This window comes from Lepisosteus oculatus, chromosome 2 (genome assembly GCF_040954835.1).
Source record: "Lepisosteus oculatus isolate fLepOcu1 chromosome 2, fLepOcu1.hap2, whole genome shotgun sequence".
Lineage (NCBI taxonomy): Eukaryota > Metazoa > Chordata > Actinopteri > Semionotiformes > Lepisosteidae > Lepisosteus > Lepisosteus oculatus.
The window spans coordinates 7,818,399-7,842,592 of record NC_090697.1 but is presented as its reverse complement, the minus strand read 5'-3'; the positions used below and the strand labels follow the sequence as shown (position 1 = coordinate 7,842,592).

The window sequence follows — 24,194 nt, the reverse complement described above, 5'->3', positions numbered from 1 at the left end:
TTCATCTCGTATCTGCACTGCAGCGAATCAGGCAGATGGCTTATCTTCTTGTACCCGGTTCAAGTTGGTCTTTTCTTTTGAATGATATAATTAGGGCTCTGGATTTAGAAACTGTATTTGTGATTCACCTAACTGGAGTACATCCACGCACAGGAGTTTTACAGTGTCAGTGCCCTATAGAAACTCTGCTTGACATTTTAGTGTTGTGTAATATTGTACAGTAAATAGTGTATTCTAGCATAATAGTGCTTCTCAAGAATGAAAGGTATGTACAGTATTTGAACTAGTTTTTACTTAACTTGATTAATCTTGATAAACAGCAGCAGGTAAATTTGACAGAGGTTCCCAAAGATTTAGCACAGTCTTTAAGTCTTCAGTAATAAAAGACAGGATTACAAAGAATGATTTTAAAATTTGATTGGCATATTATTCCCAGAGACAGTGGTGTTGTGATAATATAATATTACAACCTGCTAATTAAAAATGAAAGGTTATAGATTTTAAATAAGGAAAAATACTAATGTTTAGAAATTTTAGGTTCAGTTAGTACAGTAGCTCAATATGAAACTTATTGTGTTACTCATACTGTACATTAATGGTTCCCCAAGGGATAATCAGTGAACTCAGTGATAATCGAATAAAGACGCTGTAAGAGCAGATCACGCAGTGGAAGAGAGGCCTGTTGCGGTTTTGTCATTGTGGAGGTACAGCTGACTCAAGCCACAACAGCTCAGAGCTTATCCTGCTTCCCAGGGTGTTAAATGAGCAAAGAGCTCCTACAGTACCTCCCAGCCTGGATGAGTCAGCAGTTCATCGCCGAGCCCCTCAGCATCCTCCACTATCCCTCCATGTGCTGTAGTCAGGCAGACTGGAGCTACTGGGGTAAAGGACCTCAGTCTAGGTACAGCAGCACTGTCCACAACAGGGACCCGAAGCCACACCCTGCCAGTCAGGAGTCCAGAGACTTTTCCACTCCTCTGCTACACTGCCCTTTCGGCCTCAGGTGGGCTCAACGGTAATAATTCAAACAGTAGCCACTGAGCAGCGCTGGAAAGGCCTAATGAAGTTTATTAAAAAAATCAGGGAAGGATGACGACAGCCAAGGTCAGTCAGGCTCCACTGGCAGTAATTCGCAATCACTCCTGCTGTCACTTCCTCTCCTGAAACACCATAAATCCCGTACTGGATCCCCTTCTCTCCCTCCGTCTCCCCTCCTCCCCCTCCGCAGCTGCCCCCTGGTCACTCCTCACTCCTCAGGAGTCCTGGCCTCCTCGTCCTCTCTCCAGCAGGTTGTTTACTGTCACTAAAATACTCCACAGGCCTTTCAGTACACTCGCTGTAATTGTTCCTAGCGAGCCTGCCCTTGATGTGGCACAGTAGCCGTGCCTCCTGGCTGAGCGCTGGCTCAGAGCAGCAGTCAGGCTGTGGCGGTGTTGGGAGGAGAAGTTGCTGGAAGCCTGGTTATTAGCCTTTGATCTTGCCGTTAAAGCTCTGGAGCCTCCTGCCAGGTTTATAGTGACAGTTTTCTCTCCCCGATGGGTGGGAAACCTGTTTCGTATTCACTGTATTCCCTGTATTCCCTGTTACACTGTATTGTTCTGCACATGACAAAAACAAGGTTAATGTCTGTCAGATTTCTGGATCATATCTTCGGCAGATCATCTTTAAAGCCCAGAGTGATTTCAGTATCGCCTTGGTGCAGGCTTTGTTAAAAATACGGAATTACCTGGTATCAGATTATGAGGCATACCTGTCCTACGTTAAGTATTCTTGTGATGTTTTATGTATTAAAACTTCTAGGGTACTACTACCACTGTATACAATATATACTGATGGGAAAAAGAAACGCAACATCTTCTGGAATGAGAAAACTATAGTATAACTTGTGTACTTTCACAAAAAGTTGTCAATTTGTTTTAAGCCCTCTGACCAGCAATACAGCTTGTGCAGTGAGGCATTGCAACTTGCCAATCACACGAAAACCCGTTAGGTGCACTTTTACCCAACGAGGTCCAGGTGGACCAATGCCTGATCAGGTCACCTTTAAAACCTTCAAAGGTTAGGTCACTGCAAGAAAAAGGCCACAGTTTTCTATGCATTCCATAATGCCTGGAATGTCACCAGAAGCAAGGGAGAGGGCCATCGGCATGCTGCAGGCAGGCCTGACATGTGCCAGCGGTGCCAGACACTATGGAGTGAGCCGCTCCACTGTGTCCCGACTGCAGAGAGTCCATGATCCGGTCGCCCTCGAGTGACCACACCAGAGCAGGACCGACACGTCAGACTGGTCCCTCTGAGAGATCGGTTCAGATCTGCCACCCGTACTGCTGCTGAAACTGCAAGCAGGCACAATGCCCGCCTCAGTGACAGGACAGTGAGGCTCCATGCTGCTGGCCTGAGAGCAAGGTGACCTGTCAGAGGCCCTCTGCTCACACCTCCTAGACGTCACACCTGACAGGCTTGGGCCACACAGAGGGGCTGATGGACTCGTCAGCAGTGGCATCAGGTCCTCTTCACGGATGAGTCACTCTTCAGCCTGTTCCACGCAGACGGGAGGGCCAGAGTGTGGAGCAGGAGGTGTTGCATTTCTTTTTTCCATCAGTATAGATAATACCAGATACTGTATATGAAGTATAAATAAAGAAACAAATAATCCTTTCCTTATTTTTACATTGGTTTAATGTAGTTTTTTTCAATATAAAGATGCGGTTGGAATGACAAGTTGGAAACCAATAAATATTTCTTACAAATATCACAACATAATGGCATTTAATGCCATTCTTGATACACTTATTTTTAAATATCTAACCCTAAATATCTGGTAGCTTACTGTTTGGTGTCTCTAAGCACTAACCACAACTGCATGTAGCTCTCCCTAATGCTGGTACTTGTCCGACCTCATGATCTATGAAAACATCATTAAATGTATAGTGCTTTAACATGTAGCAGTGTGGAAAAGCAGGGTGTTTAAGTTTGATTCCAAAGAGAAAAAGTCAAATTCTAAAGAATAAAAGCATGATATGTGGTGTTTGTTGCATATTCTCTTATATTCTTTTAAACATCCTATTTTAAGACAGCTGGTCATTCCGTTGTGTACTCTATGTCTACCTGACGAGATACGGTATATCAGACACAATATGTGACGTGCTGATATTTGCAAGACTCCGTTTTTCCACCTTGTCAGTGACATTATTGCCTCTGTTAACATCATCAACCACATTCTCAAGAGCAAACTTGTGTTTCAAACCCAAGTTCCTGGAACAAACTGTGTGTGCAGAAGAAGGGATGGGTGTGTCAAGGTACTGTATATATATTGAATACCTCACTGTAGTTTATTGTCAATCCAATAACAATCTGAAGAATACTGAAGAGATACTGTAGTCAGGATTTGTTTTTGTGCAAACTGGATTTCAGTAACAGTAACTTTAGACTACACCATTGCATACTCGCTGGTCTGACTGTTGGTTATTTCAACTCAGAACAGAAAAGGTGTAATAAAATGATGGTGCTACATGAATACTCTATTGGCAACATGGTGGGGCTGTGGTTAACATTGCAGGGCCCTGGGTTCAATACCTGGAGTTTGCATGTTCTCCCCACGTTCGCATGGGTTTCCTCCGGCTGCTCCCGTTTCCTCCCGTAGTCCAAGGACAGACTAGTGAGTTGACTGGCTTCTGGTGTGAGTGTGTGTGTGTTTGTTACTACTGTATGTGAGCCCTGCAATAAACTGGCATCCCACACAAGTGTTTACTATAGTGAATTTGCCTGAGGCGTTTCACACCTTTCCAGTGGTTTTATGGTTTTTTTTTGGTGATGGATTTCCATTGTTTCACTCTTTTTGTTGACCGCTGATCCACAGGAGCAACATGATGAAAGTTTCCAATGTTTTCTTTTAGTGGATTCTTGAGGCGCACACTGCCAACTGTTCTTACTCACCACTACTCATTTATACCTACTGTAAATGTCCCAGCACACCGCAGTGTAACAGTCAGGAGAACTTAAAGCACACAGAGTTGGATAGTTCCAGCCCTAACAATAGAAAATCGTGTGTGAGGTGAATTCGCTGAGTAAATGGAGATTGAATAGGTCAATTGTGTGAGAAACAGGTTAAGGTAGTCTGAGCTTTTTTTATTGAAAGATGATCTGCCCATGCCCTGTGGTTGAAACACTCGGGTCTCTGTCAGATGTTATAGTAATGGCAGATTCATTAGCACGCCTTCTGGATTTTGAAGAAAACAAGGCCAGAAATCCCCTTAGGCAAGTGCCAGTACAGTATTCTCAACCTGCTGCATCAAAGGGGCTATCTTTCCATTAACGTCTGATCCCCGGACACTTTACAAATGCTTTAGTGCTCACTGTACCGTGTTTTAATGAAAGTAGTGCCCAATCACAGCCAGGTCGCTTTTCTTACCCTCTTTTCCCCATCATACCTTTATCTCACAAGATGTTAGCTCATGGCTGCTGTTTAAGAACACACTGCAAAACGCAATAAATCCTTTGGGGGAAACCCATTTTAGGTCCTTAAAACACTTTAGCAGTAAAAATGATTTGAAATCGAAGTATAATTTTTTTTGTGGGTTGTCCTTCAGGAGGAACAGCTGGTTAACAGGACAGGTAGCTGCCTGGTGTCCTCTTACACACATTGACTGGGTTGCATTGCATATCAATAAATTGTTTTAATGAGTTTATTTTATAGTATTGTGTATAAGTGTCATCACTAAATTGATCAACATATTCCCCATAAATGGGTAAAAAAAAGGTTCTTTGAAATTATGCAACATTTAATGTGAATGCCACCAAACCAGGTATATTTTAGACTAATACTTATCTGCACAGCGACATTTTTGCCTTCCTTCCCGCCTCATGAACTGTACTGTGAAAGATTTTTAGTTCTGTATTTGCAGACGCATCATGACCTGTTGGCGCTTAACTCGTGTCCCAGTGTTATGAAATGTAATTCCTTTTTTAAAACCATCCGGGCGGGGAGCATGCACGCTGGACATGCAGTACGTAAATGTGCCGTATCAGCTATCTGCATGATTTCAAAAATAATAAAGGAATTCTCAAGCCCGATCAGCCCCGCATTTCCGTCAGGTATGAGGTGTTTTCAGTATCACTAATCTCAGAGTTCGTTTGGACTGAAATTAGAGCTACGGTAACTGGTGGGTCAGATAACCTCACTATTGGACTGATTCCCCAGCATGTTTGACACGGGGCAGGGACAGATGTGTGCTCTCTCGTCAACGGTCACATGCGAGCAGCTGGCTCTTAAAAGCGACACGTTTACTGTCAGAAACGTCCAGGAGGAAACCCTGTGTCCTTCCCCTGCCAGCCTGGCTTCCTCACCCAGCTGTCCGCCCCGGGGCAGTGCCCCACACATGCCCACCTCCTAAAAGAGGGACACTTTGTTTTTCTCCGTCTCGTCCAGAAGCTGTAATTTGCTGGATTCCGGTAACATTATCCGTTTGGCAGCCCTTGTCATAAATCTTGCCGCTCTCTGGCTTCAGTCATTTCCTGGACCTGTGCTGGCCTCCCTTTCCCATTAGTCATCCCTTTTACCTGAAACGCTGCTTCGCTGTTCTTGGAGGAACTTGAGAGGGCGCGGGGAGGGCCTCTGCTCTATCATGACGGATCGGAGTCACCCCTCCAGCGTGAGCCTTTGTTTGGAGTGGCACTCCCTGGCAGGCAGAGAGGGGGGAGAGACGGGCAGGGCTGGGGGTGAGGAGAGGTTCTCAGTAGCTTTGCCCGCATAATGTGTTTGTAAAACACATTTTCATGCTTGAACCGCTTGCTTTCTGCGTGTGAGGTTCACAGCTGCCGGAATTTCTCATGAAAAATGTTGCACACGGAACAATTTTTTTTTTTGCCAGCTTGTTTGGTCATCTCTTTCAGTCTTAACATAGGCATTTGAGAAACAACACTGCTGACGTATTTTAGACCAGTACCAGTACATATTGTAGCGCCCCCATCAGGCAGTGATGGGGCACCGAGCAGACAGGCAGTGGGGCAGGTGATGTCAGCCCCAGGAGAGCATGCTGGGATAGTTGGGAACTGTCAGGGACGTTGTTGACTCTTGGGACTCAGGGGGAGGGGCAGAGGTTTACAGTACGCATGTGGCTGTCCCATCCTCTCTGGCCTCAGGTTCCCACCCTGACCTGCCTGGCCTCAGTGAGTCAGGACCCCCACCTTCACCCTGTGTCACAGGTGCTTTAGTTTGTGCTGGCTGGTGAGAGCAGTCTTCTTAAGGATTTCTATTTGTGTTTTCCATAAAATGTGTTTTAATTGCTTGAAACCATCAAAGCAGTGTTACTTCATAGCATTTTTACTACTCATGCATATTTAAATGAGCTGTCTTTGTTTAAATCCTACTTTGTTGCTAGAAATAATTTAATAGTACTGTTTCTTTTTTCATTTTTTGTAGTTGAGTAAATGTTTTCCATTGAAGTTGCCTTGCAAAGGCAGTAATTTAATAAATTAAAGTTCCTACTTTAAAAACACACTACCGTGTCGCTGCTTGCAGAAGTTAATAATAATGGAGAGCCATGAATTTGGTATTTCCTGATTATTCACTGTGAGTGTCACTGGGGAGCACAGTCTTCTTTCACCGGCAGGTATTGAGATTACATCAACATTGTCCTTGCGCTGGAGGTTAGCTTGTTTCCTGCTCTGCTGGTTACTGCTTGTTAATGGACGGAAATTAATTGTTTTTCTCCACTATATTGTGTGACAGAAGCTACTAGACTCTTACTCCTGTGGAACTAACAGTGTTCAGTTCCCTCCACCCATTAGTATCTGTGCATAAAGGTATCTGTGCACAATTCACAACTAAATGGGTCCTGTAACATTTCATATACTGTGTACAGTACAGCATAATCAAAGACAAGAATGGAATATAATTTGTTTGATGTGAATATTTTAAAAAATGTTTCTAGACTGTGTAGATCAGTACGGGGGGTGGCTCTCAGCAATGAAAATGCTTTTTTTTAATACAGCAAAGGATGGGGTTTGTGGACAGAGACAAACAAACAGGCTTAACAGAGCAGTTTTATTATCGCGACTCAAATAAAAGAGTCTTGTGTTTAAAAGTCTTTGGACCTACATCAAGTTCAAGTTCGAGTTGATTTGTCATTCCTGCCATAGACAGGTATACAGAGGAGCGAGATATCGTTCTCCAGGTCTACGGTGGGAATACAGACAAGGGCTGACAGGACAGTGTGACAGTGGGATAGGTGTTATGCAGGTGCTTGGCTTGGCTGACTGAGTCCTGGTGCGGTCTGAGAGGTGATGTTTCTGTCCGCTTGTCCCGAAGAGGCCTAAGTCCTGCCTGTGTAAACTTACAGACTGCTTGTCTTGCCATACACACTCTTCCTTCCTTCTTGCTAACGAAGTCTATGTTGGAACGTGTTTCTTTTGGTAATGTTTTGTTTTCCATCACTTTATTTCTCTTAGAATAAAATACTGTCATATTACCCGTCCTTTTCAATTTTACACTGCTGTATTAACTGGTTAGCCTGCAGCTGTCTGAGCTTGTCATTAAACATGCAGAACCTTTAAGAGTGCGGTGAAAGTGAATATTTAGGCAAGAATCTTTTTTCTTTGTTTTAGTCTCACGTTCTCCTGTGACTTTACACTTTGAAATATTTTTATGAGGCTGACATTTATAGTCTGAAATTTATAAAGATCACTCGTATGACAGCCTATATTTATTCATTTTTGCAATGTATGGAATATTATTTTTTTCAGTTCAGTATATGGCACTAAATGGGTTCTGCTTACTTGGAAATGTACGTGCTACAAATGTGTGTGACACTTTATTTCTTGTTGTCTGATGGTCATAGGGGGTGGCATGATACAAACGTGGAACTCATGGTCATTCCTTCATCTGGAACACTAGAAAAATGAGAGAAATGCCAGTGAGAACTGATAACTGTTTTCAGTTACATTCTCTCACGTACTCACTGCTCTAAACCTTAGGTGCTAGTCAAATACCTTTCAGAAGTTACAGAACAGTGTCCAGAAGGTACATTTCTCTGGCTCCCCAGCAGGGTATAGAAACAGATTGCAGTATTGCTTGAGGATACGATCAAAAGAATTGGGGCGTAGCCTCCTGAACGCTAGATTTACAGTTTTTTGCTTTTTTAAATTGGTTCTAGTTAAAAATACCACTGCATGCCTCAGAGTGCTTCCCAGAGAATATATTAATCAGCGCACACTTTATGTCTAAAATGCCGTCTGGAAATGAGAGGAGATATATTGAATTCAGAAGAACGCGTTTGGAATGTCGTTGCATGCATGATCTGCAACGAAACACTTTGCTCATAACAATGTGTTGGCCCTGTTTGGGTAGGCAAATACGGTTGTGAAAGTTTTGTTGGAACAATAGATTTGTTGAGACCCAGGTGAATTATTAACAGGCTGCACGGTCTGTGAGCTAACGTAATGAATTATTAATTAAAAATAGAAGGGGACACTGAATGACTTGAGTGGTGTGTGATCAATGCGGATTCTTTAGTTTTTTTGGTGCAGAAACTATTTTTGTAAAACACCGCTATGCCTGTACGCCGCTTTAGAGAATTGTAGTGCTGTGCAAACAAAGGCAGCAAATCTTCACATCTGCCAACATGTTAAGGCAAAATGTGTTGAGCACAGGAATCAGGCACATACAGTAGGTGCTCCCTGTGCACTCTGCTCTATTTATGGATGGACAGCCTCACTCTAGACCATATACTGGGACTTCATTATCCCAGAGGCCAAAGGTCTTCCAAATGGCAGAGCTTTATGTCTAGTGTAGGAGTGAAAGAAAATAAAGCCTTTTAAAGTTTCTTTTCAGTGTCTGTAAAGCCTTGATGGTATTAAGAAAAGTAACTGTGTTTTTGTTTAATACTTGGACACGCACCAGAGACTTTGCAGGAATTATGCTCTTCTCAGTCTTGAACAGAATGTTTGATGATAAATCCGATTGCTTTCCTGCTTGAGCTTTTGTGAGTCTTCGCGTGCGTCACCCATGTCGGAGGTGGGTGAAATGAAGTCCTGTTATGTGTAAAACACTTTGGGATCCTCCAGGGTGAAACGTGCTACAGTATAGGAATACAAGGAATTTTAATAAGGAATGTAACTGTTCATCATGTATATTCTGCCCACGGAAAGTGAAAATAACCCAACTCTTTCCCAATACACACATTTAAAAAAGAAGCGAGATATTGCAATGTCCAAAAACTGCTGTTCCAAATGTTGACTCTGGCCAAGTCACTGGCCTCAGCTTCTTCTAGCACGATAGTTGTGAGATGAATGATGGGGCCTGTGAAGAAGATGTCAGAGAGCACGGAGGTCACCTTTTCTTTTTGATAAATTGGACATGGGTGAGTAGTGCGGGTGTGTTCCGATGGGACAGCAGCAGATGTGGCCTCTGCTCTTCGGACAAAGAGCACTGCCAACTGCTGCAGCTCCCTGGGGTCCTGTGATGTTGCCAGAGGCCCGCCGAGGTGCGTTGTGGGAAGGAAAGACAGATGGGAAGGGGCTGGGTGAATGACAGCTTCCTAATAGTGGCAGATACTAAACAAGGTGACAGACATTACAGAGGGTTCTAGTTGCACAGAGCAGTAGCAGCACTGCTGTAAACACATTTGTGATGGAAGACCAGGTTATTTTTTGATGGTACAAGAAATGTCTTTCTATCAGTCCTCCTCCCAGTTTCCCTATATTAGTTAAGATCTGATTTCCTGTGTTGCTGTTGGAAATGGCCTCCAGCTGTTATCACTGGAAGACGCTCTTTCTGTCTGCAAGTGAATCGTAGTGCTGTGTTGAAAACCCTTTGTTACCAGTGTGGCGTATTGTACCGTTAGTGGGAGGGAACAGCTCTCTGTACACCTTTGATGCACCAGACTGCCATTTAAACCTCAGGAGATGATTTCATGGGATTGTATCAAATATTATTGAAGGGTGTATTCCACAATCAAAGATAAGAGGTTGAAATATATACTTACAAAAATATCTGCTTGCTGGTCTAATTTCCATGTGCACATTCTCTGAGTCATGCCCCGTATTTGAGGTTGAGAAAGCTGCTTGCTGCCTTAATGTGCTAATAGGGAACTGTTGGCTTTTGCTAATATACAACAGCAGTTCATGTCTTCAGGAACTTCATTCTAATTAGGTAACAGTATTCATGCAATATAATTAGACTAAAATTCCACTTTCCTTGATAAGTGTGGTAACTGTGTGTAACAGACAGAGAAGTACTCTTTATGAACTTGCATTCATTTCAGATATTGCAAGGACAGAGCAAACAATGCCACACCCCAGTCCCCTCCCAGTCCCTCCCCTGTGACCCCAGTCCCCTCCCAGTCCCTCCCCTGTGACCCCAGTCTCTCCCCTGTGACCCCAGTCCCTCCCCAGTCCCTCCCCTGTGACCCCAGTCCCTCCCCTGTGACCCCAGTCCCTCCCCTGTGACCCCAGTCCCTCCCCTGTCCATCCTCTGTGACCCCAGTCCCTCCCCTGTGACCCCTGTGACCCCTGTCCCTCCCCTGTGACCCCCAGTCCCTCCCCTGTGACCCCAGTCCCTCCCCTGTGACCCCAGTTCCTCCCCTGTGACCCCAGTTCCTCCCCTGTGACCCCTGTCCCTCCCCTGTGACCCCAGTCTCTCCCCTGTGACAGTGCTACTCCCTCGCTTCAATGAATACAGAAAGCTGTAATGGAAGTACAGCGCAATAAGGATCTGATCACGTCCATAACAGCACTCCAAGCCTCCACTGCCTCCACTGCCTTCCCTCACTGTGGACCTGAGTCCCATACCAATAAATAATGTCAGGAGACAGAGTTGCACTCTAGAGTAAAGCGTCAGTACAATTGACACATCAAGACCACTATGACGGTTGCATTAAAATCAGATTAAAAGTTTCTGTTCTATTTAACAGACCACCTCCTAACCCCCAACTTCACGCTCACAGAAAAAAAAAGGGCCATTGGGAAATATTTGTCATGAAAATAAGTATTTTATTGTTGGATCTTTCTATGTCAGGTGCACCAAATGTTCATGTTATATAGAATCTTTTAAAAGTAATTACCCCAAATCCCTTTTTGCGATAGATGAGAAGCACAAAATCAAATTACAAAGGCAAGGAAACAAATCAAATACAGAAGTAGTCATATAAACCTTTCTAAAATAGTAGGCCTTCGCGACAGATTTAAAAGCACGCATTGTGGCTGAGTCCCTAATTTCTTTTGGGGTTGGTGTTGCAGGGCTTGGGGACAGAGCAACAGAAAAAGCACAGAGTGCAGACACGTAGACAAGCAGCTGGAACAAACAGACTGGAATCAGCTGAGCCGAGGTCGGGTGGAGAGGAGTTCATAGATCACACTGGGCAGCTATACCATGTAAAGTAAGGACGTCCCATCCTGGTCCTGGACAGCCTGTGTGTCTCCAGGTTTTCGTCCCACCTCAGCATTTACCAATTGTAATCTTCCCTTCATTGCTTTAACTGGATGAGTTGAACAACTTCTTACAGCTTTTCAGGTGCTGCTACTTTAAAGAGACCTTGAGAACCCAGAGCAGCTCTGGTCCTCTAGGACCAGGATTGGACACCCCTGCAGGAAGTGGAGGCCTTTTAAATCAACTCGAGCACTGGCAGGAAGCAAGGGGGCAGGGGTGATGAGCTCACCTGTCTGTAGAGGATTCGGGCTACTGAATGCTGCATGTTGTAACTTGCTAGGTGAAGTTTAGAGGGTTACAGTTATCAATCCTTGAACATACTATCATTTGAACCAGTTTTCCAGTTATTGATGCAGACAGGATGTAGCCCGGTAATATTTCCAATCTGGAAAAATAAAGTTTGTACAAAATCCTGCAGTGTTTCAAAATCAAGCCAGGATAAAATCATTCTTCATTTTGGACCTCAAGCTCAAGGTGCCATCAGTTAACAAGGTTGACTAGTACAAGGTAACAAGTTATCTAGTACATAACTAATGGAAAGAACCTAATCACATGACCTCAAGTCTTAATTAAGATACAGAAATGTTGTCTAAGATCTTACTACTGTATATACTGTGACAGAAGTGTAATCAGTACTTAATACGGTACTTAGTACTTAAAACAAGTACTTCGGTGTCTGGTTAAGTGTGAAAATAGATGTAAGTTTTATCCACATGGAAATATGAGTTCCGTCTATGTAAGTTTAGTATTTAGAAGTTGAGGAAACATTGAAAAGCAGGGGTCCCAGTATTGAGCCCTGTGGAACACCTGATGTAACAAGTCCAACCTCAGAACTAAAACCACCAAGAGAAATTAAATGTTTGCAATCGGCTAATAAGATAAGATTAAAACCATTTAAAGGCAGTAAACAGGAGCCAAACAAATCATCCAACTGAGTATGTGTAATGTCATTATTCACAGTATCAAGTGCATCGCTGATATCTGAGGGAGTTAATCTAACACTTCAGATGCTGTGAGGAGATTATTAGCCACTGTAAAAAGAGCAGTTCGAGTCCTGTGTAATTGTGCAAAGCCTGATTGAAATAAATTACAAATGTACTTGCACTTGTACTTGTATATTCCTATATTTTGGTAAGCAATGGCAAATTAGCTATTGTCTGAAAAATATGCAGATGAGTTAAAGCCATATTAGTTTGTTGCTACTGTTTTCAAAATGCCTAGTGCTGTACAAGAGGTTATTTGTTGGGTCAAACACAGGGGGCTGAAGGCAGAGAAGCAGGAGTGAAATAAAACAAGCTGGAGGTGTGATACCAGTAAGACATGCAGGTGCAGTCTGTGTGAAGTGTGATAAGAGAACCGGTAGAGTCAGCCACAGAAGGAGGCAGTGCTGCAGAGGCATGTGAAGAGGTAAGAGTGTGGTGCCAGATATGAGCAAACTTCACTGTCAAAACCTCCAGAAAGGTTTCGCACAGACGTGATGAGACAGGTCATTTTACAAGGCTGTAAGGCTTTATCATCTGGGTGGTGGGGGAAAGCAGGTGTCTGAGATTATTCTGATTATTCTCAATAACAAAGAAACATAGCTGGCTCTTGCACTTGCTGTAGATTCACTATATTCAGTCAGGTACTTCTTCCATGACTGAAGATATGCACTCCAATCAGAAACTCACCACCGACACTCCCGTTTGTGATAAACCAGCTGTACAGAACATGGCTGGGCAGGATACCACAAGGCATGGCAAGAACAGGAGACATTGTGCGTTTCGCCAAAGGTCAGAGTATTGAGTATATATTTTGAGGGAAGCAATTTAACTAAGGGGCAGCATGGCACAGTGGTTAGCAGTGCTGGGGCCCTGGGTTCAATTACAGCCCTGGGGTGCTGTCTGTGTGGAGTTTGTATGTTCTCCTCATGTCCGTGTGATTTTCCTCTGGGTGCCCTTAAATCCTCCCACAGTCCGAAACCACACTGGTAGTTAATTGGTCTTGGTGTGATTGCTGTGTGTGTCTCCCCTGTGATGGACTGGTGTCCCATCCAGGGCGTGCCCTACCTTGTGCACTTGCTTGCCTTGACCCTGAGTTGAAAGAAGCGGGTAGACAGCGGATTGATAGAAATTAACAAAAAAGCATTTACTGGATCTGTTGCTGCTCTTTCTTTACCTTTGTAAGCTTCAGAAATGTTTGTGTGAACCCTGTTAGACTGCCTTTTGTATACTTTGAATGCTCCTGATGAGGAAATGCAACATGCAGGGCTAGACACCTGGGTTTATCTTGATTTGATAACATTTATCTGTGCCCAAGCAGTTAGGAGGAAAAGCCGTATCAGCTGGTGATAAACAGCGACTGACGTCTTTCCCTTCGTAATGGCTCGTTCTTCTGTGAGGAAGTGTTTGTGAATCCTGTCCAGGCAAGTCCTGTTATCCTGTGGTAGTTAACGGCTTTATATCTGTTTTTGAGTGATTTAATTATGTTCTCAGGAAAGGCTCCAAGTCTCTCTAAAGGTTAAACTTAATACACTTGGGAGTATTAAATTCATAGATCATTTATACTGTGGATCAGATACGCCTAAATGCCTAAATGTTAATTTTGCCCATCTGGCCTGTTTAGTAGTTCATAGTGAATTGAGGATCTCTTCCAGCTGTTTTGTGAAAGCAGCCTGGCTATCATCTTCAGAAACATGCTGGGTAGCTTGTCACATACTCCCACAGATGCACTCCGGTGTAGTCTCTGAAGAAATCCTCTGGGTTGACTTTTTCATTGCCTTTGTGGATTTTGAATACTGTTCAAGACTGAAGAGTGTTTCTTCACCCTGTCAGTGTAGGACCCTCCTTTCAACCCCAGATTGCACCTGGTTACTCACTGTGTGGGTGGAGCTGTGGCACTGTGGCTCAGGATCTGTGTTCAGTTGATTTAAAAGGCCTCCACTTCCTGCAGGGGTGTCCAATCCTGGTCCTAGAGGACCAGAGCTGCTCTGGGTTCTCAAGGTCTCTTTAAAGTAGCAGCACCTGAAAAGCTGTAAGAAGTTGTTCAACTCATCCAATTAAAGCAATAAAGGGAAGATTACAATTGGAAAATGCTGAGGTGGGATAAAAACCTGGGATACACAGGCTGTCCAGGACCAGGATGGGACGTCCTTACTTTAGATGGGGTGGTTTTGTGGCTAAGGATCTGTGCCTGTGGCTGGAAGGTTGCCAGTTTTAATCCCACAGCCGCCAGAGGAATCCTACTCCGTTGGGCTCCTGAGCAAGGCCCTTAACCCCAACTGCTCCAGGGGTGTTGTATAAATGACTGACCCTGCACTCTGACCCCAAGCTTCTCTCTCCCGGCCTCTGTGTCTCATGGAGAGTAAGCTGGGGTATGCAAAAAGACAAATTCCTAATACAAGAAATTGTATTGTATATAGCCAATAAAGTGATCTTATCTTCCCTGGACTGATTCCATGGCTGCAATATCTTTTCTACAATGCGATGACCACAATTCTGATGTAAGGCATTACTAGTGTGTTATACAGTTTTAACATAACATCCTTTGATTTCAATTCTGTGTTTTTAACTGTATATTCTAAGATTTTGGTTGCCTTTTTACAGTATTTGCATCCCCATGTTGCCTAAAAAATGTACATGTTGTGTGAACACATAAGTCTTGTCACCAAGTAGCCCCTTCTGCCTCAGCATTTCCTGTAGTGCATTTATAGCTTTTTTGTATTTATAGTGTTTGTTTTTCCGCAAAATATGATCATCTGTCAGTTTGCAGATGGTGCAAGTGGGTGCACAGCCTGTTCTCTCTGGACAAACGGGTCTGCTCAGTTTCTATGGCCAGACTGTGTCACTGATTCGGTGCTATGTTAGCGTCCATTTCTGTTTGCTGTCTCTTACCCTGGTTAGATGCTCAGCTATTGTGTATTATTGCCGTTTTAGGGTCCTATAGCTTTATGCTTTTCGTTGTGTTTGCGTGTGGCCCGATGGGTAAGGTAGTGCTCTTTGGCTTGTGCTGTTATTGGGTTGACTTTGAGTCGTGTTGTTGTAGCTGTGATATTCTGAGGCTGGTTGGTGTCGGTGGACCACAGGACCAGCTGGCTGAGCTGGCTCTTCTCGGGGCTCAACGTTTGGGTCAGCAGGGCCTTGTGGTGGTAGTGTTGGTCACTGTTGTTGAGGTGTATCCAATATTGTATTATTCTCTTCTGTATATCGAAAAGCAGTGGCAATTCTCTGCACATGGAGAATACCGGTACAGGGCTTCCACAGGGTGTTTGATCCGTTTAGTGTGATTGGACTCCACACCTCACAGCTGTATAGAGCCATGTGTTGGATTGCGCTTCCAAATGTTTGGAGGTAGATTTTTGTGGGGAGGTTGCAGGACCTGCTCTTGCATTTTGGGGGCCCTAGGCAAAATCTCAGAAAGGGGCCCCTCCAAATGCCGATTTGTGCATTCACTACTTTTATCATCTACTCCCCACACGACCGTATTTTACTATTTATAACAATTAAATAAGTGATTTATATAACTAGAAAACATTAACCAGCTTTAAAGACCACATAATAAGTTACAACTAAGAATATGAAGCACAAAGTTTACAAAGATAACAAGTATGTTAACTTTGAAAGTCTAAAAATGGGAAGATTAATTAAAATAAATAACAATAAACAGGATCTCTGTTACTTCAAAATTATAGCAAATCAGAACTTACAGATTACTGCATTGAAACCTGCATTGAAAGGAATTGTAGGAATATCTAATTAAGTAAGCAAATAAGTGCACTAAATAACAAGGGAGGTACGCTTGGGCAAGATGGAAATTAAAAAAAAAACGTTCAAGATTTCAGGAGGCAAGATCATCAATTTCACCTTCATGTGACAGTCACCGACTCATTGCATGATTGATACTCATGGTGGCCAGTCCACTGAGACTGTATAGATCACTTTATTAGCCATATACAATGGTTTGCATTTTTTGCAAAATTTGTCTTTTCACATACCCCAGCTTGCTCTCCATGAGAGACACAGACAGGGAGAGAAGCTTGGGGTCAGAGCGCAGGGTCAGCCATTTATACGGCACCCCTGGAGCAGTTGGGGTAAAGGGCCTTGCTCCTTATGATTTGTTTTAATTTAAAAAAAAAAAAAAAAAAAAAGGGCCTTGCTCAGGGGCCCAACAGAGTAGGATTCCTCTGCCGGCCGCGGGATACAAACCATCAACCATCAGGTGCAGATCCTTAGCCACAAAACCACCACACCACCCCATCTAAAGTAATGATGTCCCATCTTGGTCCTGGACAGCCTGTGTGTCTCCAGGTTTTTGTCCCACCTCAGCATTTACCAATTGTAATCTTCCCTTTATTGGCTTAATTGGATGAGTTGAACAACCGCTCTGCTCTGTATTGTGCCAGGGCTGACCTCAGGTGTGATTTAATCAGCTGGAGCTCTGAAAAACTCCTCTTTTTTTCTTTTGTTTGCCCAGGCTGCGCCGATTTTTAACCAGGCGACCCTACTTCTTTAGGTTCTGAGAACTGCGAATGCTAGCTTTTTTGACCATTGTAATAAAATTAAATACCAGTAACTTCATAAAGTCAAAGATAAAATGTTCCCCATTTTTATTATATGCCTTTTCCATTCTCGGGTGCAGTCTTAAGTGATTTCATTAAAATGCTCCTTTTCCACTACTCATATACTGTATACCTACTACTACGCCTATTTCAACAACTATTCTACATGTAGCATGGAATTGCTTAAATACTGATCTCCAGCATTGACGCACAAGTAAATACTTTATTCCACGATGACCACAAGACTTTCAGTTGTGCAGCAAACAAGTGGTGTAATTTTTGATGTGCTGTGTTTTCTGAGAGACGTACCCATGTCGTTAAACTATGTACAAAGTAGAAGTACAAAGAAGTACAAACTTTAGGCATGTTCATCTGTTTCTATTCCAGGGAGGCACTGTCCCTCCCTGAGGTCACAAATACATGGTGGTGGTCTTCCAAACAGCACGACCCATGGTTTTCACCTGACCCCCAGGGCGCTCCTGAACAAAGCCTCTCGCAGAGGCGTTCCTTACAGCACACTGAGTGAACCGAACGATGAAAGTGCATGGGCCCTTCCATTTGAAAAAACAACAGCGCCACTTTTTCGGGGTTCAAAAGGAATAAAAAGAACTGAAAATGTGCTACTGAAAGATTTTATGTTTTAAAATTAAAAGTAGTGGTTTTGTTCTCCGACTGGTCATTTTGTGCTGGCTTAATACACGAGCTAGGCTCTGGGGAGCTCTGAAAAGCCTCAAATGAAAAGAAGATTAAGTCTTAAACCATTCAGAGAAGGTTGACTGTGGTTAGACAGCAACTGAAAGAGAATTCCTAAGTCACACTGATTGAGTACCAGAGAATATAAACATTCCCAAGGTGCCTAGCCAAGCACCAGGGCTAAAATCCCTCCCACCCCCCACCCAGCCCTTCTCCCCAGCAGCACACAGGAGCAGTCAGACACAGGCCCGGCTGAGAGCTCTCTCCACTGCCATTCATTCCGCTGACAGAGCCTGGGGATGTGGCTATAGACATGTAAATTGGAAGTGTTTTGCTACGGGTGAATACTGAGGGGGTGTTGTTGTCTCCAGCTGTCCGTGTACGTCGTCTTACTCGCTCGCTGGCACTCTGCGCTCACCCTTGCGTTTGTACAGATGTTCCTGCTACACGACATTGCTGGCTGAAAGGATCAACTTTTCTGGGTCCTGTCACCGTAAGTACCCTTGTACCCTTTTGCGCTCTGTTTTTACTCTGCATTATAGGATTTTACAGCCGTGTAACAGGCTTAATAAAGCATGGCTAGTCTCATGAGTCGATACCCAATTGCGAGGTTCTGTGATTATCCATTCACGTGCAGTATAGCACAGGAATGGGGGACACTTTTAGAGCCAGGTCTAATTTGGTGTTCGTCTTAGGAATTGCAAAAGGGGTGTTGCCTAACAAGCTTCAAACAAGCTACAGTATTATCATAGTAGACAGAGACTGCAATTTAATACTGCACTTTTAAAACTGCTAGCAGTCTCCATAGCTCATCCAACATAAAGTGCCAGGGCTGCGCTCAGTGCTTCCTTCGCCACCAGAGTTAGCCCACGTTCATGAGTCTTCAGGTTTATCAACGCTGAGGGTAAAGTTAGTTGAAATGTGATAATCATCTAAAATGTGGCTGGTTTTGACTCAGCCATCCTAGATGTAGGTCCATTCATTGAGTATCAGGAAGGCAGTTATTCCTGGTAAGTTATTCTCCTATGGTTCTGGAGCCAATCCCACAAAACAGAGGGCACAGGGCAGAACTGTGGCTGAATGGGACACCAGTCCATCACAGGACTATATGTAGGTCAGTATATGAAATGTAAACTTCATGATACTGTCATCGAGTGTTTGTGAAGATTTGTTTTTTTTTATTTTCATATGCAGAAAGAATTAAACATCTAAAAGCACAGTATGGAAATATTGCAATGTAACCAAAAACTGCCTTTAATAATATGCATACTGGATGTGTATTTTTCAACTAAAACATTTAAAACTCTTGAAATATACTGTAACTAAAAAAAGATTTCGGCCAGAAGAACTTTTAGCTCTGGTGTTTACATTTAGTTGTTTACAGTGTTTACAGTAAGTAGACGTAAGAAATAAAAGGGTAAATGTACCTTTTCCCTGGAATGTGAGTAAGACCTTCTCAGATTCAATTACAGGGTAACAGAAATTATGGTGGTGAGAGCAAATAATAAATAATGAGCAGGAAATCTCCTCTAGGGCAGTAAAATTTAAGTCTGATAGAAAGCTTATTTCTTGCCTTTAAATAAACGTGTGAGTTTCCAGATTTTTTGGAGAGATTTACATTTAAGTGATATGAAAATTGAAATGAAAAGGGAGAGCTGTGGAATGTATTATCTGTAGGAGTTATGGAGCATAGTATTTAATGACAAAAGTCATTGTTTCATTGCTTTTGTATTTCACTAGGTTGTGTTCCTGATATGCTAAACCCCATTGAAGAGAATCATGCAGACAGCTAAACAGGAAAATACATCTTTAAGAAAGAAAGGCTGTTGTTCTGCTCTTGTATTCAATACACAGGTGAAATTACAAAGAATTACTTTTAAAGTGCACAAATAAATTGAATAGGACAAAGACAAAGTAACTACTGTTTAGCAATCTTTATAATTACGTTCTAGTTATTCAATTTAAAGAGTATTCTTATGCTTATGTTTTTTTATAAGGTTTCTTAAGTGACTCTCTGAGGTTACAGTTGAAGAGTTTTTCAAGTTCCTTGTCTACAAAAGCCAGTTAACCTAAAACAAACAGAAATCTTTCTGGGATTATGGTACAAGCAGATCAGATTTCAGAAAATCAGAGTGACAGATTTATTCCTGCTCATTATGCTTCTCACTTTGTAATCTATTAGACTGCATTAGCCTGCCATGTGTTACTGTAGCTGAAGTTCCAATCTGCTTTCATGTTAGTTTTAAAACAGATTTATACATTTCATCTTATGTATTATCCAAATCCTCAGTCAGGTGCAAGTGTGATCATTTTCAAATTGCAAGCTATTGTTAGTGCTTACACTAGTGAGCTACTCACTGGGATTATTTTTGGAAAAGACTTGTGTGGTTTCACCAGATTACCACAAATCTAAATTACCTGCTTGAAGAGGCCCTGGAAAGAATGAAGTGCAAATGAATATGAAAGCATGGGCTTCATAGCTCTCACATTTGCAACTTGACCATTTCACCAAGACATCACAGCAAAGCAGCTCTTAAATAGTTGGAGAGGGTGATGGTGTTTATATGCATGTATGGCTGTGCATGAAGCAGAAATTTCTACTATATTTGCAGATGTTGAGAATATTCATCAGGGAATTCCTGATTTTTTTTAGTCCACAAATTGCACTGTAATCAATTTACAAGTGTATCTCATTCACTGTTCATAAAACCCAAGACGCTCCTGAGGGAATGTATTGAAGGAAATTCAGTTATTTAGGGGTAGAGGAGGTAGCAGGTGTGTCATGTGGAATTGTGGTCCTTAATGGGTTGTTACTTACAAGCTGCTCATTAAACGCACACAGTCTGGTAAAGTGAGCCTTGTGCAATTATATCCACACGTGAATACAGACAGTACTGTATGTATGATGTTGTGGTTTTCTCTCTTAGAATAGTTGAGGCAGGCTGGTCTATAAGAAGGATTTAGAAGCTGAGAATAGTTTAATTCTGATATAATGAGGAGATTATTCCTTTATTAATGATGTGTTTATCATATCTAAATAATGTACTTTCAGTTTACTTTTGTATTTAAGTATATTAAAATACTTAAAGAACTGAACTAGAGAACTATTTCTTTTGACTGCATTAGTAAGAATTTGAGGGTGGTAGAGTATAATATGCTCTCAAAAGGCTGTTCTGAAACATTTTTACTGCTTTGAGGGGTTTTCAGAATGCCAATGAATAGCTACAATAAAACTGCCTTTTGTTCTCTTTCTTGCTTTGCTAGAGCAATACATTTTCTGTGTTTATCACCTTGAAACAATAAACAGAAACTCCAGTTCTGCACAGCAGTGATTATTCAGAGGGACAGCATCTGCTCTCATTACATGTTTCAGAACATCGAGGAAAGAAAATATTGTGGTTTCATCTCATTTCTAAAGACTGAAATGCAAAGGTCTCAACAAAGCCAAACAGGCTCTTTGCAGCATAACTGGATTAGCTCTTCACATCTGCCAGTCTGCATTAATTATTCCACTCCTGCTTTACACTGGGTCTCCAGCTCTGAGCGTCTTTCCAACCTGCCCCACTGATTTTTTTCAACATAATGTAATGGTCTTAATCTGGAGCACTGCCAGCAAAGACAAATTCCTGATTAGGCTGCTTGGGAATGGCAGCAAAATGATGCCTTTTTACTTTTTACCTTAAAAAGGTAAATGTAATGGACCCTTCTTTTGTAGTTCGGGTTCTACAGAGTGATATATGTAGGGTGGAGCAGTGGCACTGTGGCTAAGGATCTGTGCCTGTGGCTGGAAGGTTGCCGGTTAAAATCCTGCAGCCGGCAGAGGACTCCTACTCTGTTGGGCCCCTGAGCAAGGCCCTTAACACCAACTGCTTCAGGGGTGCTGTATAAATGGCTGACCCTGCACTCTGACCCCAAGCTTTTCTCTTTGTCTGTGTGTCTCATGGAGAGCAAGCTGGGGTATGTGAAAAGATAAATTCCTAATGTAAGAAATTGTATATGGCTAATAAAGTGATATCTCTTATAAAACCTGTGAAGTAGCTGGTTATAGTACAGTATGTATCTGGATGAATTCGAATTCGGAATAACACAATAGAATAGCAGCTTCTACATCTAACTGCTGAAACTGGTTCAATAAATCTGTTAAATCAATATTTGTCTGTCAGAAGAGCATGCATACTGTAATGGTGCAGTGCTTCAATTCTGTTGAATTCTGTCCGGTTCTTTTGGACTAGTGTTGATTCACATACTGATTATTCAGTGGAAGAAGTACTGTATGTTGATCAGCATTACAGAAACTAGTGCATTGAATGTATCCACACCTGTTCAGACATTTGTATGGGTATTTACGTCAGTATTTCTCGGAATGTGTGTGATTCATGGCCATGGGCATACAACAGACAATGCCAGACGGTTTGGAGTATGGGCGTACTCCCTGCAGAGACTATTATGACTGAAACATTATCATAGTGTTACATATTCATACCGAAGGATGCCAGAATGGTACAAAATGGTAGATATCTACATTTTTATATGCTAGATATCTATACCAAAAACTAGTTCATTTCATGTATACAGTGTATATTGCATTTTAGGGTCCCATAGTGCTTTGCATAGGGGAAGGGACCCACATAGTTCTGCACCCAGCTGGGAGATACAGTACAGGGTAGCCGTTGAACACCAGCAGCTGATCAAGTGGAAAAGTGAGAAATGGCTTCACCAGATACATTAAGGGAAACATTTACAATGGAAAGAGTGCGATTCCAGAGGAGGGCAGAACAGGGCAGAGCGGTAGCTCTGTGGCTGAGGATCTGCGCCTGTGGCTGGAAGGCTGATTGTTCTTATCCTGCGGCTGGCAGAGGAATCCTACTCTGTTGGGCCCCTGGGCCCCAGCTGCTCCAGGGGTGCTGTACAATGGCTGACCCTGTGCTCTGACCCCAAGCTTCTATCCCTGTCTGTGTGTCTCATGGAGAGCAAGCTAGGGTATGCGAAAAGACTTCCTACTAAATTCCTACTGCAAGAAATTGTATATGGCCAATAAAGTGATCTGATCTTAGTAGAATTGCACTAGGAGCCCGGAGTTAACACCCCTGCTCTTTCAGAAAGTCATGGGATTATATGAAGTAATCATGACCTCAGACACTCTTCTTGTTCTGCCCCTTACAACCTTGCAACCTCTCCCTGTGTTGCCCTGGCATGTTTCCCACAGGGTTGTGTGAAAGAACAAAGTGCAAAAGCTGCTGTACGTGTTTTACAGATTTGACCATCATCATTCGATATGACTTCTGTTGAACAGGCATGGTCTCAGGTGCTTAATAGGATGGATGCACACCATTTCGTTCCATGAAGCTATTTTAGAATAAAAACAGAAAAACTACATGTGGTTGTATTGTTTGGCCAAGAACCTTGATCTTCAGAGATCATTGTCATCAAGGCCGTTTTGACATCAAATAGTTGGGACTCTGGAAAAGTGTTATATGAGCCAATGTGACACTTTAAGAAAGTGGGAGTCCATTGCCTGGGAACTCATGCAATGAACCACTTCCTTTATTCATTATAAAAAAATAATCCGGGTTCTGCATCTACTGCCTTGTTACTTTACAGAAGTAAAGTATCTGATGTTTGTTGTCTTGCTACAAACACCTGCTGTTCACTTCTTGTGTGACAGATCATGTATCATAGATGAGGGTCTATCTCCTGGATTTTTGGGCTTTTATTCTTACATAATGCTCTAATCCTTGAGGAGCTGGTTCACACAAGCTGATATACAGTATAACCTTAAACCTCGCTCTGGTGTTGAAAAGGTTAAATCCTACTGTATGATATCAGAGAGCATGTTGAAACAGGGTCTTTTTATTGAGTCTTAAGTTGGTCCTGACTTCAGAATGAGAGTGACGTTTGCTCCAATTTAAGGGGATGAAAAAAGGTCCGGCAAAGAAGCTAAAATGTCTTGTTTTGCATTTCATTTATTTTGTGTGGTGATAGAAAATGTTTTTGTTCTTCCTGTTTAAAAAGTAAAGCTATGCTGCTCTTAGTTATTCCATTGTTTTGGCAGTCGACTATCTGCGGTGCCAGATATTATTTGGTATGTCACATTATCCTCAGGGGAAGCTTCTGTTTCTGAAAACAGTTCTTTCTGTGTGTTTCTCTGTGGATTGTGCTTCAGGTCTTCAGCCATGCATGAAAAGCATAAAGCACCAACTGCGGTAGGTGCCTTCTCAGTGTTTATAGAGCGATTTCAGTTTGAAGGGTGATTGTGTAGACCTACTGGAAGTGTGAAATGGAATGCAACTGTGGTTTCCTGTTTTATACTTTTCCCTTTAATTTACCCTCAGTGCAAAACAGAAGATTAAGAATCTTACAGAGGAATGAACAAACAAAATGTTTTGTATTGCTGCTTGTAGTGACATAAATATGTTGATAAATTTTATTATTTTATGGTTATGTTTGTTTTTTCCGTTTTTGTTTCCTGCGCATGGTTATGATCATCAATGCTGATAAGATTTTAGATGTAGTATTAATGCAGAATTTAACCCATAAACT

The 24,194-nt window shown here is 42.4% G+C and overlaps 1 protein-coding gene across 3 annotated transcripts in view; it reads left to right on the top strand.

Annotated features, from left to right (window-relative positions):
- ankrd6b (ankyrin repeat domain 6b) overlaps positions 1-24,194 on the top strand; it is a 54,440-nt gene that overhangs the window by 2,346 nt on the left and 27,900 nt on the right. The window contains exon 2 of one of the 3 annotated variants that reach the window (XM_015352958.2): positions 18,089-18,147. The exons of 1 other annotated variant lie outside the window; for it this stretch is intronic. The gene's annotated coding sequence lies outside the window, so the exon portion shown is untranslated. Of the gene's footprint in view, positions 1-17,864; positions 18,148-24,194 lie in introns of those variants that run through there. One more of the 3 variants, XM_015352942.2, reaches the window with a different exon arrangement.